This window comes from Mugil cephalus, chromosome 11, assembly GCF_022458985.1.
Source record: "Mugil cephalus isolate CIBA_MC_2020 chromosome 11, CIBA_Mcephalus_1.1, whole genome shotgun sequence".
NCBI classification, from domain to species: Eukaryota; Metazoa; Chordata; class Actinopteri; order Mugiliformes; family Mugilidae; genus Mugil; species Mugil cephalus.
In genome coordinates, this window is record NC_061780.1 from 17,900,134 (window position 1) to 17,914,039 (window position 13,906).

Genomic DNA, 13,906 nt, shown 5'->3' on the forward strand with positions numbered 1-13,906 from the left:
GGAGGGGAGTGGTGGATGGAAATGCTACAACCATCATATATATATATATATTTTTTTTAAAGCATTGATTGTATATTGTATAGGCTGTAAAACCCTAATATAAATACACTCATTGACGTATATTGGTTCTTTCTATTGCATTGGTTAGTTTGACTGATTTCCAACACTAATGTGTCTGTGGTGTATTTTTGTCTACATAAACAGAGTAATAATACTAAAAAGAAAGACGCTTTTTGTAGTGTTTCCAAAGCAGCTCAGCTGAGCTTTGTTCTAGCAGACAATCATGTGATCCGTCTTCTTAAAACACCCTGCGAAAAATGGCTTAAGGCAAGAGGATATTTGAAAATTTCCAGACAAATTAAGAAATGACTGCTGCCACTGCCACTTGTTGACAATGTCAGGTTTGTACAAAAACTCTGATTGCACGTACTGTAAATGTATCGGCCGTCTCTTACGTTAAAATCAACCTGTGTGTGCACAAAACCTGCACCAGTGTAAACTGTGGCTTATAATCATCTAAAATCCGTTGCTCTGTTTTCATCAAAGCAATACATGAGCATACAAGAAGAAAAGTTTAAAAGAAGCCGGTTGCTATGGTGACTTTTGCCCCACAGATTATGTGAATCCTGCTTCCTGTGGATGGAAGTGACACCATGACTGCGCTACCAACACATTTTCTCAACGACTAGCCCCACCCAGCCTCCGACATCCGGCACCCAGTATCCCCCTCCACCTCGACACCCTGCTTCTCCTTTGTTAAGCCAAGCTCGGAGTGCCATAGACACAGATGAAGGCGTGGAGAAAACACATGCCAAAAAGGCCCCCCTGCCACTCTCACTCTTGCACAGCGACAATGATAGGCTGTCATCACACAGCGATCAGCACTGTCACCCACAACATTGCAGTGCACAAACACACACACACACGTGTACAAGCGGGCGCAAGCACACAGACACACACACATAAACATGCATATACACAGGCGTACACACACTCATACAGGACCCACGGCTGTGAAAATCCGCACCATCCTCGACAACACTGACAACCAAGTCACTGCTGTCACTTCAGTTATTTTTACACTGGAGCCTGACAACACATCAAAAATCCCTCTCGCTATGGGAACAACATGAGACCACTGCATCAAGCCCATTAGACGCCACGTGTCACATCAAATATCTAATTATCTGCTATTCAATATTCCCAATTAAGTTAGAAATGTTCGCTGTACACATTCACACAATAATTTACCACAGTGTTGTGTACGCTAACTGAGCTGATAAAGCTAGTCTAGCTGTAAGATGAAGAAAAAAAATAAAATAATAATAATAATAATAAAAAAAGAAAAAGCACAGCTGCTTTGCTGTCCTGGTGACAGTGAGGAGGCTGAGGTGGATCCTGGGGAGAGTGATCGCTTGCTGTGGTTCAATCCTGTTTTCTGCAGATAAAATCTGACCAGAAACAAAGAGAAAGACAGACGGAGAAAGAGCCAGCTATTCTAGTATTTTTGTCCAGGCTGGTGGAGCAAGAGTTAACTTTTTTGGCCCTGGCTGCTGTCAGCAAGCAGAAGGCAGCTATCTGATGAGTCTGATTGGCGGCCGATGGCGGTGAGATCAGTGGCAGGGCTGTGCGATGGATGCCATCTTGGACGGCTTGTGATGTGCAGTTTGTCGCCTGGGCTTCACTAGGACGGAAAGCCTTGAAAATACTGCTGGCTGTCACTCAAAGACAAATGTGCTGTGGTTCCAAAAAGGAAAAAAAAAAGGAAAACTTCACCAAATACCTTTTTTGTTTGCTATCAATTCTTTTCACAGCCACTAGGATGTGAGTGTTAAATGAAAAGGTGAATAAAGTACTGTTGATCATAATCTCAAGGATGAACAGCAATGAATTTTTCCAACATACCCTCTACTGCTTTGCTTACTTTTACTTATTTTACATACTTTATCTCAATTTGGTTTGGTTTTTGTCAGAAAACTCAGGTCAAGTAACTACCTGTAAACCTGACCTCCTCACCATGAGTATTTGTGCCATCTGACAGTGTCTTTAGGCAAATTCAAGAGGCCACTTAACATAAAAGTGTAAATATTCTCATTTTCGATACAGGTTTTCAGTTAAATATTAGATCTGGTCTGCGTTTTTAAATAGGTAGTTGATTTGGCTGCGTTGAAGAGGTAAACCACCAATGGTTTTCCTCCATAAGGACCCCACCCCTTCTCCTTCACCCCCTTTTCTCCCCATTAGCCCCTTGTTCGCCATGACAGGGTGGGATTAATCACAGTGTAAAATGTTACACTTCTGTGCATCACCCCTTTTAAATTTAGTGACAAAAAAGACAAATTAAGCCTTTGCCCCATGCAGCCTCGCACCAGCCCCCCTTCCTTCCTCCACCCGTACACCCCCCCACCCTGTATGTTTGTTGCCTGAAGCGTAGATCGGCGCTTCATTGCAGACAGTTGGAAGAGGACGGCAGGGTCAGCTTTGCCTGCGGGCTCGGGGCCCCCTCTGAGCCGCGGCCGCCTCTCATTTCAACCCTCAAACGGCATCAACAAGAGCCGAGGCACTGGCTGCATCTGCTGACCAGGAAGTAACACAATAATAGCATCAGCAAACCAAAGCGGACGAACGAGGACAGGATCAACGTCTAGCATTATGAAAGAGGTTACATTGCCTTTAACCTAACACGGTATGTGAATAAAATGGGAACACTTGAGGAGGCACTCATTTAAGCAGAAGAGCTGGAGCGCTTCAGAATATGCAGCCATGATCCAACAGTTTTGTGATGATTGGCAGGAGTTTGATGTGTGTTTCGCTACACTTGTATTGCAACAACAGGTTTCTTTTTTTCTTTTTTCCCTGTCTGTCCTTGAAACAGCCCGAATGGCCATTTAGTTTCGTTCCTTTCATTCAGCTGATACTGTGTTCATGTTAGGGGCTGTGGGGTTATCTCATTTTGTTTTGCATAAGCCAGTTAGTCATAAATAGGGGTTGCACGAGTTTAGATTTTTTTTTAAAGTACACTGTTGTGTGATGAAAGTAATGCTTTGCAACATACAGCCCATGCACTACACACTGAGTGCCACGAATCGACACCATCAATAGCAAATGTAATAATACTCCACAGCATGTTATAAGATAGGACAGTTTAGACAGGTTGAAATTGAGTGATTTGCAGACTCCACTCTGTTACCGTGGGGCGTTTGGTAAAGTCGTTAATTGACTGTTCCTCTGCTGGTGTTAGTGGATGCCTGTTCAGTGCAGTAGTACTTCTGTTGTATTTCAGGTGTGACTTATTCTGCATATCACGGTTGTAGGTGCTTCATCTTTGGTGAAGTATTTCCACACACTTGATGAACCGTTGCTAGCTTCTAGCTAATGACCCACTGGGCTCCTCACCTGTCTTCTAGGAGGCTATTCTAGACAATTCTTAAGTGACATATCTCTGTCTGATGTCATTTGTTGCACCAGCAGTTGGGTTTTGGTCACTACAGCCAAAATGTATTCCAGTTTAACAGGTCACCAATGGTATCCAACCTATTTCTCAAACTGTATTTTTCATGGATTCAGTTAGGGAGATAAGTGGTACGATTATGTCCATTTCCCACCTATGCAGCTCTGATAGCTCAGCTGTCTCTCTGACTCTCGGGAACAGTCATCAGTGGCAAGGACATCAGACATAGTTGAATTTCTGAGCATCAAACAATCAAGGAATGATTCAGAGCCCTGATGTGTTTCTTGAGGCAAATACGTTTATTGCGGCCTCAAGATTTTCATTTAATGAAAGAACGAAATAAACTGTGAGCAATACCGGTGCCATGTAAAATCATGAGGTGGTTATCAGTCTTAGTCAGTGCCTCCAAGAGCCTCTTGTAAAACTGCCACACGTTACAGGAAACAAACGTCAAAAAAACAAACAAAAAAAACAATAATGGGGCCTTCAGACAGAACGCGAAGATGCAATGCTGCGCTCCGAAGCCACTTATTTCAAACTGCTTGCGTCACGCCATGACAATTTGACACTCGGGCAAGCAAAGTACAAATGCACTTCCCACTCGGCACACACGGCAGCAAATCTGATCACTTTGTGACTAAAACCAATATAACCAAAGTGAAGCAAAACAAAGCAACCAGTCAGTCACCGAAGGCGAAAAAAGCTTTTACTGACTGAGTTCGTATCAAAACTTTGAGAGGAAAGCCCTATCTGGAAAACAGGTTTCCACTCTAGTAGCCGTGTCAGGTGTATTTTAGCTGTTGGGTAGCATGTTGAAACTGGCAAATAGATATAAACGTAGCTTAGGTTTGTTGTACATTTCCACATAAATAGCTCTACTACTGGAGTAGTGAAGTAAAAAATGTTAGAAGTTTGCCTAGTTTAATCGGTCTTCTGCGATTCCCTAGAAGAGTTTGCTAATCCCAGCAGCAACCGCAGCACAGATTACGTTGTGTCTGAAAGCGCCGTAATACAATCATCAGTTTTCTATTACGCAGTTCCGAATTATTGCTTGTAGACAGGATTTGTTGATCGCTGATGAAATCACCCAGTCAGTTAATAACGCGGCAAACAAACGTCAGCACAGTCAAAGTGTTTGCATGGCTTTTTGTTGCTGGCTATAGAAACTAAATGAAGGGCATATCTATATGCCTTTGGTCTTTAATGAGGCCTGTTCTGGCTTTTTAAAAACGGAGACAAGGTCCTTATCAGACGCTTTCTCCCTCAGGATTGTCACCCTTTGCGGAGTACGTTTCCACGTAAGAGAGATTTCCCTGACACAAAGGCATCTCTCGTCTATCTGCAAAGCTTCTTGAAGTGTTTATCCACCAGAACTGACAGAGAGCTGACTTTAATTAGCACCATCTCCCTTTTTATCCCCCCCTCCACCCCCCACCACCCCTTCCCTTGCCAGCCACCCTCAGCCTCCACAGCCCCCCAACCTCCCAACTCTCATCAGATTGCATAACTTCGAACCGGTTCGAACGGTTTTATTCACTGAGCTTTTTGAAGGACCAGCTCGTAGCGAGGAGGAGAGCGAGTCGGCTGCTCTCCTCCTCATTTATGGCACATAATTAAAAGTAAATGACAATTCCACTCTGCTATTTAATTAACCACTTTAGATAAAGCAAACACACATACAGTATGGTACAGAAAAGCACATACACATCACTCACAGACACTCAAATGAGTACACACACACACACACACATGTAATAACCACAACCAGAAGGCACACACACACACACACACACACACACACACACACAAACCCTCGCAAAGAAACAGGTCACACCCCCCAAGTCTTATTAAACCCCATAATATTTCAATCTGGGGCTTTACTGACTTTGATAATATTCAAAAGGGAACGCCGCCCCTCCCCAGACGCCTTTTTTCGGGGGGTGTCACTCAAGTTGACACCCTGTAAATACTCTTTCAAGCTCCCGTTTCAGCTATTCCCCCCTCTGTCCAATCATTTGTGAGTTTTCTCAGTGTTAATGATGAAGGGTTTAATTCATCATAACAGTATTCGCACAACCTCTAATTAGCAGCAACACTCGTACAACAATGCCAGCGTTATCTCCTCATGCAAATGAGCTCAGTCTGTTGCGTTTGCTAATTTTATGAAACGGCAGGGTGATAACTACGCAGGCTGTGCTAATCTTCCCTGCGTTTAACCCTGGTTTTCTTTTTAATCCGCCATCCATAACAAACAAACAACAAACAATAATCCTATTATCGGCTTGATGATTCTTCTTCTTTTGACTTTTTTTTTTCTTATTTTACTCTAATATAATCTCAATTACGGGCAGGGAACAACATTGACTGACATGCACTTACTCTGTACATTCAGATTTTTACTCCAGATCAGCTTATTGAGTTCATCAATACAATCCCCCTGACAGAGGCCCGGCGATAACATCGATATAATATTGTGTGAATGCATAATTATTTGCCAAGTTGTGCCTCATACCACTGTGGAGCCTGAAGTATAATGAATAAAATTTAATTAGCACCAGACTGAGGTGTATTAAGGCGTGTACAGTGCACACAATCGTTGCCATTTCTTTCTCATATTGTGAAATTATATTCGTGACGTTCGTGTGATGAAAGCCGAAAAGCAACGTGCATCCCAGGCAGTGTGTGTACTGTGTGAAGGTGGAGAGTGTGTGTGTGTGTGTGTGTGTGTGTGTGTGTGTGTGAATGTGTGTGTGTGTGTGTGTGTGTGTGTGTGTGTGTGCGGTGGGTGGTAGGGGTCTGGCTTGTTATGACCCTGGGTTCGCTAACCTTGTCCGTATTGACAGCTCCTGCTATTTGGGGCCATAACTGTGAGGGATCCCTGTGGTTAGATTAGTGAGAGATGAATGCTCTGCGCCTGTGTGAGAACACGCGAGTCTGTCGGCATGTGTGAGAGTGCCTTTGCTGTTTCTGATTATGCACTTTACCTGTTGTCACTGCGCGAGAAAATATCAGACATTTCCTCATTCGCCTCAGCGACACTTTCAAATACACTAAGATTCACAGTGTGAAGTCTTTAGTTAGAAGGGAAAACATGACAAAATCATGCAGTGCTCCACATTTCATTACTTTGACTGCATGGATGTGTGTGTGTTTGTGCATCAAGGCCTACATCACACTCCACAAACACTCTGGTGTGACAGGTCATTTCCATTGACCTTATAGAAATTAGCCCGCTTTCACAGACATTAAATGGTCAATAAGCATTCAACTGAATATATTATATACTCTATGTACATTATATTATATTATACTTCGCAGCCTAGCAACACCCCCAAACGTAAAGATCTATCTCCAGCAACTAGAAGAAGAAGGGGTCATGCAACACATAGTTTGCCACTCACAGAGCCTTAAATCATCTGAGTGCAACAGACAGAAGTAATTGAGACAGGCTAAATTCACAGAGGGATGATGGCAAATTCTCCAACATACTTGGAACAAGCTACCTGCCAAATACCTTGATGAACTGTGAGGAGATTAAAAAAGGTTGGTAATACCGAATATTGACTTGACCTATGTTATTCCTGTTCACATACCATTCCTGGCATTTTTCTTTTGAAAGCATCCTTACTTCAGGTTTTCTGCACTAAAACATTTACATAGTGCTGTATTGCTGCAATGACTCTAATCTTCAGGATAGGCCATGACACTTTTTTGTTTTTTTACCACTGAAACATATGAAGGTTCAGATGTCATTAAATGACAAATAAGATATGTATTTCTCTAGAAATAATCTACATTGTATGGCCTAATACATCCCGCAAAACAGATGATTTTGGACTCAGTGCATCTCATTGTGTTATTGTTGAAATGTGTGAGCTGAAATGCCATAAACCGCAACATCTGTATAACATCACACACAGTTGTCCAGTTTTTCATTGTTTCGAATCTCGTCAGGGTGTACCCAGACTCTCGAGCCAGTGACAGATTCATGGTACTGGAAGTATGAATCTCACTTGTTGAACCATTGTTAAGCACATATTTAATAACTATGTGAAAAGGTACAGCCCCGTGTTCATTAACATCAGAATATTCAAAGCATTTTGTCAAGAAATAAGCAAGAAGAACCAAAAAGGTTGACATCTATGTGGTTTATGGTTGACAAGGGCTGGACCAGCATCCAAAAAGAACAAATAAAACACGATTTCTGATGAATGAGGAAAGAGGAAAGATTAATTGGTGGTTATAAAATTCTTAAGGACTGCTAGCTGTATTTCATTATAAGCCATGTTTCAACTAATAAACATTGGGCAGACCTACTACAACCAATCGGAGACATTTTGTGGTAAACACATCCATCCACATGGCGCTCACATCACTTCTATGTCTACGTAGCTGTTACTCTTCGCATAAATGCCTTGATTGACCTGGCAGATCTTTGCTGAAGCATCATCAGTGCCCTATCAGTTCCTATTGAACAGCTTGACACCATCTTTCTCCCACAAAAACTGTGGTTGGATGTGTGACAATATTAAAGATATTCTTTACAGTTAATACATTAATATGGGCATAAAAACCTCTGTAATTTCACCTTACATCAAATGTTGAGAGAGAATCTTTGTATTTGTGTGTACGGCTTTGGATATGAGCATATTCACGAAATAACGTAATGATGTCAAATCAAGGAGCTGTCGATTACATGTTTGCCTTTGTTAATAACACTCCGAAATCATTACCTGTTGAGGTGAGGCCTCGAGATGATGTGACAAAGCCATGGTTTGTTTATTCGTTCGGGTCAAACGAGACAATTACAGCTTTAGGGTGCTGGTGTCAAAGGGTGAGACGTTAAAGAGGGAGGGGGAGGGGGTTTGTTGCTGTGGGGGTACGAAGCGCGACATCTAATGGATTGGCGCTTGTGTTGATATGGCTTCTGATGACATCCTCCTTCCTCTCTCCGAGCCCACCAGCCATTCCCTTAAAGATGTAATGACATCTCATAATTAGCATAATGTGCCAACTTGTCTGCTGCTTTTAGCTGTCACACTGTATTTGTCTGAGCCCGGCCAATTACGGCGGCACGGCGGGGGTGGGGGTGTACAATGGGGGCAAAGAGAGGCTCACATGATCGGCCACATCCCACTGACTGTTACTCACAATTTAAATGTAGTGCAGTGTTAATTACATAAAACTTGACAACAGTCTGTAAATCAGCTGAAAGGAAGCTTTGTTGCTTGTGCGCGCTCAGATGCTCAGTGCAGCGTTAAACTGGCGTATAAGATCATTCATATGGGGTTTGCATCGAAATTATTAGTGTCACATGGTCCATGTCACACAGAACGGATGACTTTGATGCATTCAATTACATATTGACTGTGCAACTGAAGGAAAATAGTGGCTATGTTTTACCTCTAATTCCAATGTGACAATTCATATGGAGGGAAAATGTTATAATTTAATTGTCTGTGATGGATGTTGCTACAGTCACACTACAAGAACGGGTTTTCACTTAAAAGCCAGTTATAGCACCTCTAAATTGTGCTCTACAAGCTTCTCTGTGTTTTCTCGATCATGTCCTGCCCTGACATTTCCGTGAAGTTAACTGAATAAAAGCTCGCTAGCAGCAAAGGAGGAAAAAAAAGAAGCTCTCAGAGCTGCAGAGCTGATAAGCTGACAATAACTTGCAAAGCTGTTTAGTTTAATGGTCACAAGTGGATTATGAGAGACAAATAACAGCCGACCGGTTCCTACATTTTTGGACTCTTTATCCCCTCAGAGGTCAGAGCAGTGACAGCTCGACTTGGTATTTGGTCAGAGTTGCCAATTTTTATGTAAAGTTCATCGAAAGTCATCCTCCTTCTTGAAAGATTACCCAGTGATTGCAGCAGTTCCAGCCAAACGAACTGGAAAATGACTTTTCTGCAAAGTTTCTGCAGCTGATATTGTGTTTTATTAACAGACTTGTAATCCTGTTTAGTTTTGTTTGTTTTTCCTGTTCCCATATCGAAAGTTTCGAAAGTGCTTTACTTCCTGTGTTTTCCCGCCATCTTGATTGTTTGATTGGTTTCTCTTTGTGTACCCCGCCCTCATTAGTTTCACCTGTGTCTTGTGTCTGTGTATATGTAGTCCTGCCTTTGTATTCCTAAGTCGTCTGTGTATTTTTCCTCTGTGTTTCAGTTCAGTTGCAACTGCTTTCTGAAGTTTTTGTCTAGCTTTTAGGTTTTGGGTTTAACCTGTTTTCGGATCCCCTTTTGGATCCCGCAGTGCTTTTTGTTTTCTAATTTTTCAATAAAGTTATTTCCTGCTCCTGCCTCCCATTCTGTCTTCATTTGGGTCCTACCTCCTCATCATATAATATTTACATTCCGTTAAATAGCATGGCCAGGCCTTAACATCTTGAGACCTGAGCTTTTATTTGCTGTGCATTTTTAATTTCTCTCAGGTATTTTGAGATTAATAGGACATAAGACCTATAAAAACTAAGCATCATCTATGAACAGGAAGTAGTTTTTGTAAAAATGTATGTCCTCATATGTGGACACAGGGATCGTTTCACTATATATTACAATAAAGTAATGTAACAGTATGTAACAAAATATAAAACTGAACATGGCTGTTGAGTTAAAGCCCATTAGTGTTGATAGAATTTGTTAAGTTTGCGTGTCATATTAAACTAGAAAAGTTAAAAAGCATGAATAAACAAGTTTCAACTGTAAAATTTGATGAGTCACGTGATCGGCTTTAGAATGAATCCACTCAAACGCTCGCTATCATGTTTTCACACAAACTAGTATCTAATTATGAGGATAAAAGTCTAAATGACGCAGAAGAAGCATCCACAAACCTCAAACTTAATGTCCCCATATGAGGATGCAGGGTCTCAGGAGGTTAAAACACATAACAATTATTTGGTAATTTTAGTCCACAAATAGCAACATAGAAACTGTCTTCAAAAGCAAACATTGAACCTATCCCTCTGCATCTAATGCAGCAATGTGTTCTGTAATTGGGTGCAAGTCTCAGTTGTATAAAGCCACCATTTAATAGCATCTGATAAATCTGATCACTGTGATGTATTCCATACTGTCTTGATCATAGCGAGAGAGGAGCAGCTTGTCAAGAAGCTAAATAAACCTACATGGAAATTGTCACACGGTGAAGATGCTCTATTCATCAGACGTGTTTTAATCCATCTCCATGCAATTCCTGCCCTCCCTGCTATACATCCAAGTCTCAGCAGCCTTATATATAATGTATCTGAACAGAAAAGAAATGGAGGTGACAGAGTCAGTAGTTACTATGATCAAATATCATAGCTGGAGGCTAACTGGGCATCAGGGCCCACTGACAGACACAATCCACAGGGAACGAAGGGATAGAAAAAGAGGGGGCGAGAGAGAGAGAGAGAGAGAGAGGATGTCTGTAGTGTAAGGTAAAGGATGGCTGTGTGTCGGTATAAATCACCATTGCGGAGGCTAATCTCTCAGGGTCTCTGGCAGGATAAATACTTTGCTTATAGATCCAACACGCCTCAGTCTCCGCCACTCATTGGGCACGCTCAGTAGGCACAAGGCCTCCCTGGGCACGGTGCTGGCTTTCCCCTTTAAATCATCCCTCATTCTCATCTTTTTTCACTCCCTCCTTTCGACACTGAGGGGCTGAGAGGCTGGCTGGGTGACTGGAAGAGGGATGAGAGAGATATTATTCTCATTTCTCTTTATTTCCTCGCACTTCCCCCTCACCACGAGAGGAAAAAAAAGAAAAAGCAAAGGCTTTTAATCTCATATCTGATCTTAAAGTCTTCCTTTCCCTCAAATGAGAAGGTAATTTGGACGGCGAGGATGAGATGATTCCTTGTTACTACTTGCAGCCTCGCCTGTCATTGGATTTTTGCTACAAAGGCGTCGCGGTATCTTGTAATGCAGATTACTCCACTTGAAAAAGTAAACCGAGAGATATTCTCGTCTCTGTCCTGCATGATGACAGATCTTGTTTTGTTTTTTCTCAAGAAAATAACGATAGTACTAAGTAAAAAAGAGTCACCCTTTTGCAACGCTCCAGTCATTAAAATTTCCCCTTTTTCTCCCTTAATTTACAGTGGCAACACTAAAATAAAATTAGCCTCTTTTTAATTTCTCTGCAGTGACAGGGAACGTTTCCTCGAGTACAGTTCACTCTATTGTTCAAAACCTTGCAAATGCCTTGCTCTCCATTTCCTACATTTTGTATTTGCATGTCCCCTGCTTCACCCCTTTCATCACACTGATGGTGAGGTAAAGATATCCTCCCCCCGCCGCCTCCGTTCCCCTTCTCTCCCCTAGCCTCCCTCTTCTTCTTCTTCTTCTTCTTCTTCTTCTCCCTCTCCTTTTCTTCATCCCTCCCTTGTTCCCTCTCTCGGTAATCTGGTCCTGTCTGTAACAGTGGAGTCGCTGCCTGATTGAAACAAACGGCCGCTGATTGCTGATCAGCCAGCTGTAAAGCCTGGCAAGGATATGAGCTAATGAAAAAAATGGACCTGATTTGAGAGGCACCGAGCGTCGCTCACCCTGCTAGCCCTGCTGTCCCCTGCTGTTACCCTCTATCCCTCCGTTCCTCCCTCGTCTTCCTCCCATCACCTCCTCCACCTCAACCTGTCTGCCCATCATTGTCACACGTCCTTACTGGGAGGGAGAGAGAAACAGAGGGAGATGTAGAGGATGGGTTGGGGTTGGCTGTTTAATGAAAGGCAGAAAAAAAAAAGAATTAAGAGGTTGTCTTTGAAGATCTGTTTGCAGATGTACCAGTCGGCTGTGCTCTTTTTGCTTAAAAACCAAATGTCTTCAAACTGCAACTAAAAAAATCCTTGTGTGTGCAAATGAACAGGTTTATGAGATTTTTTGCGTTTGAATATGTATACACGAAAGAAGGTGACACATAATTGACCAATTTGCTTTAATGCTGTAAAAATAGGCAAAAATAAAATAATATAATGAACTAAGCAACACCTGATGTATTTTATAATCTCGCTTGAGAAATAATTTTTTTTGTAGTGAAAGAACAAAGGGTGCCATAATCGCGTACAAAGAGAGATTTGTTCACATAATGGACCACTTAGGCCACAATGAACATCTTGTGTTTGTTTTTGCACATTTTGATAATTCCCCCCCTCCCCACTTTGACGCATACAAAAGCACAAAGTAACACACTCTGACCCCCTCATCTTGTAGGGTCAGCGCTAAAGTGGGCAATAATTGCCAGCGGCGACTCATTAGAATTGGTGATTTGGTGAAAGTAAAGTTGAAAAATAAGAGAAAACCCGCGAATAAATGCGCACACGTACACACGCTGCACGCGCCGCCACACGTGCACGTACGCAAAAGCAGGCGCACGCGTATCTACAATGCCAAGACGATGAATTAAAATCTTCATGACCCTGTGTACACAAAATTAGCCACGGGGCCAACAGACCTGCATTAGAGCAGTGCACAGTAACGGAGAAGAACTCTAATTGGGGGTCATTATTTAAGCTGAGAGAGGGAAAAGGCTGAAGACTCTCATATTCACTCCTCTTTCTCCCTCTTTTTTTTTATTTGACAGGCGCAGTAAATTAAGAAAGTGGTGATATTTAATACCTTTTAACCTCCCAGAGACAGTTTTCTGATCAATTACTAGAGCAGGCTGTAATTGTTAGCCTGGATAATGATTCCACATGTGAGAGAGCAGCGCTAAGATGAAGCCCTGAGTGCAATTACCTTAAACCCTTCAAGTGTACTGGTGTCTGGAGAGGACATTATGGAAAGAGGGAGTTCGTAAGACAGCCAGAGAGAACCTGCAGAGAAGGAGGCTGCCATTTGAGGGAGAGGATGATGTGAAATCATCTGACAGTGAGGAGTAAACCCTCCACATCAACCTAAAACGCACTGACTGATCACATGAAATAACACGCTGGGGCTCGGCTTTGCTTTGGTTTGTTAATATGACGGGAACATTTAGCATCATAAGTACTCGTAGTTAACGCAGCAATTGCTAAAACAGAATTAATGTCAGTTGTTTTCTCGGCTAATAACCAAACACTAGCATGCTGAACATTACGACGGCGGTAAAAATATCACTGTGAACATATTAGCATGACAGCATTAGCATGTAACTCAAAGCATTGTCTCCTAATGCTCCATTGAGATGAAACGTTGAGCTTGTGGCTATGACATGAGCAAAATACTTGCTGTTCAAGTTGTAAGGTTGGTTGGAAAGAAAGCCACTGCCAGGCAACTGGCAGCATCTAGAAGCTACCGAGGCTAAAGTGGTGTCCACATATAACGCGATTAATTGGTTGCCCATGGGTTTGTAGCGGATGTTTGGTTACCAATGGATGTTCCAGGGTCTGGTTGCCTAAGTCACGCTGTTGTAAATTTTCTACCCCCAAATGTGTCCAAATGACATGAACAGAACATAAAGGTTTTGCAAGTGTAAGGACAGAACCAG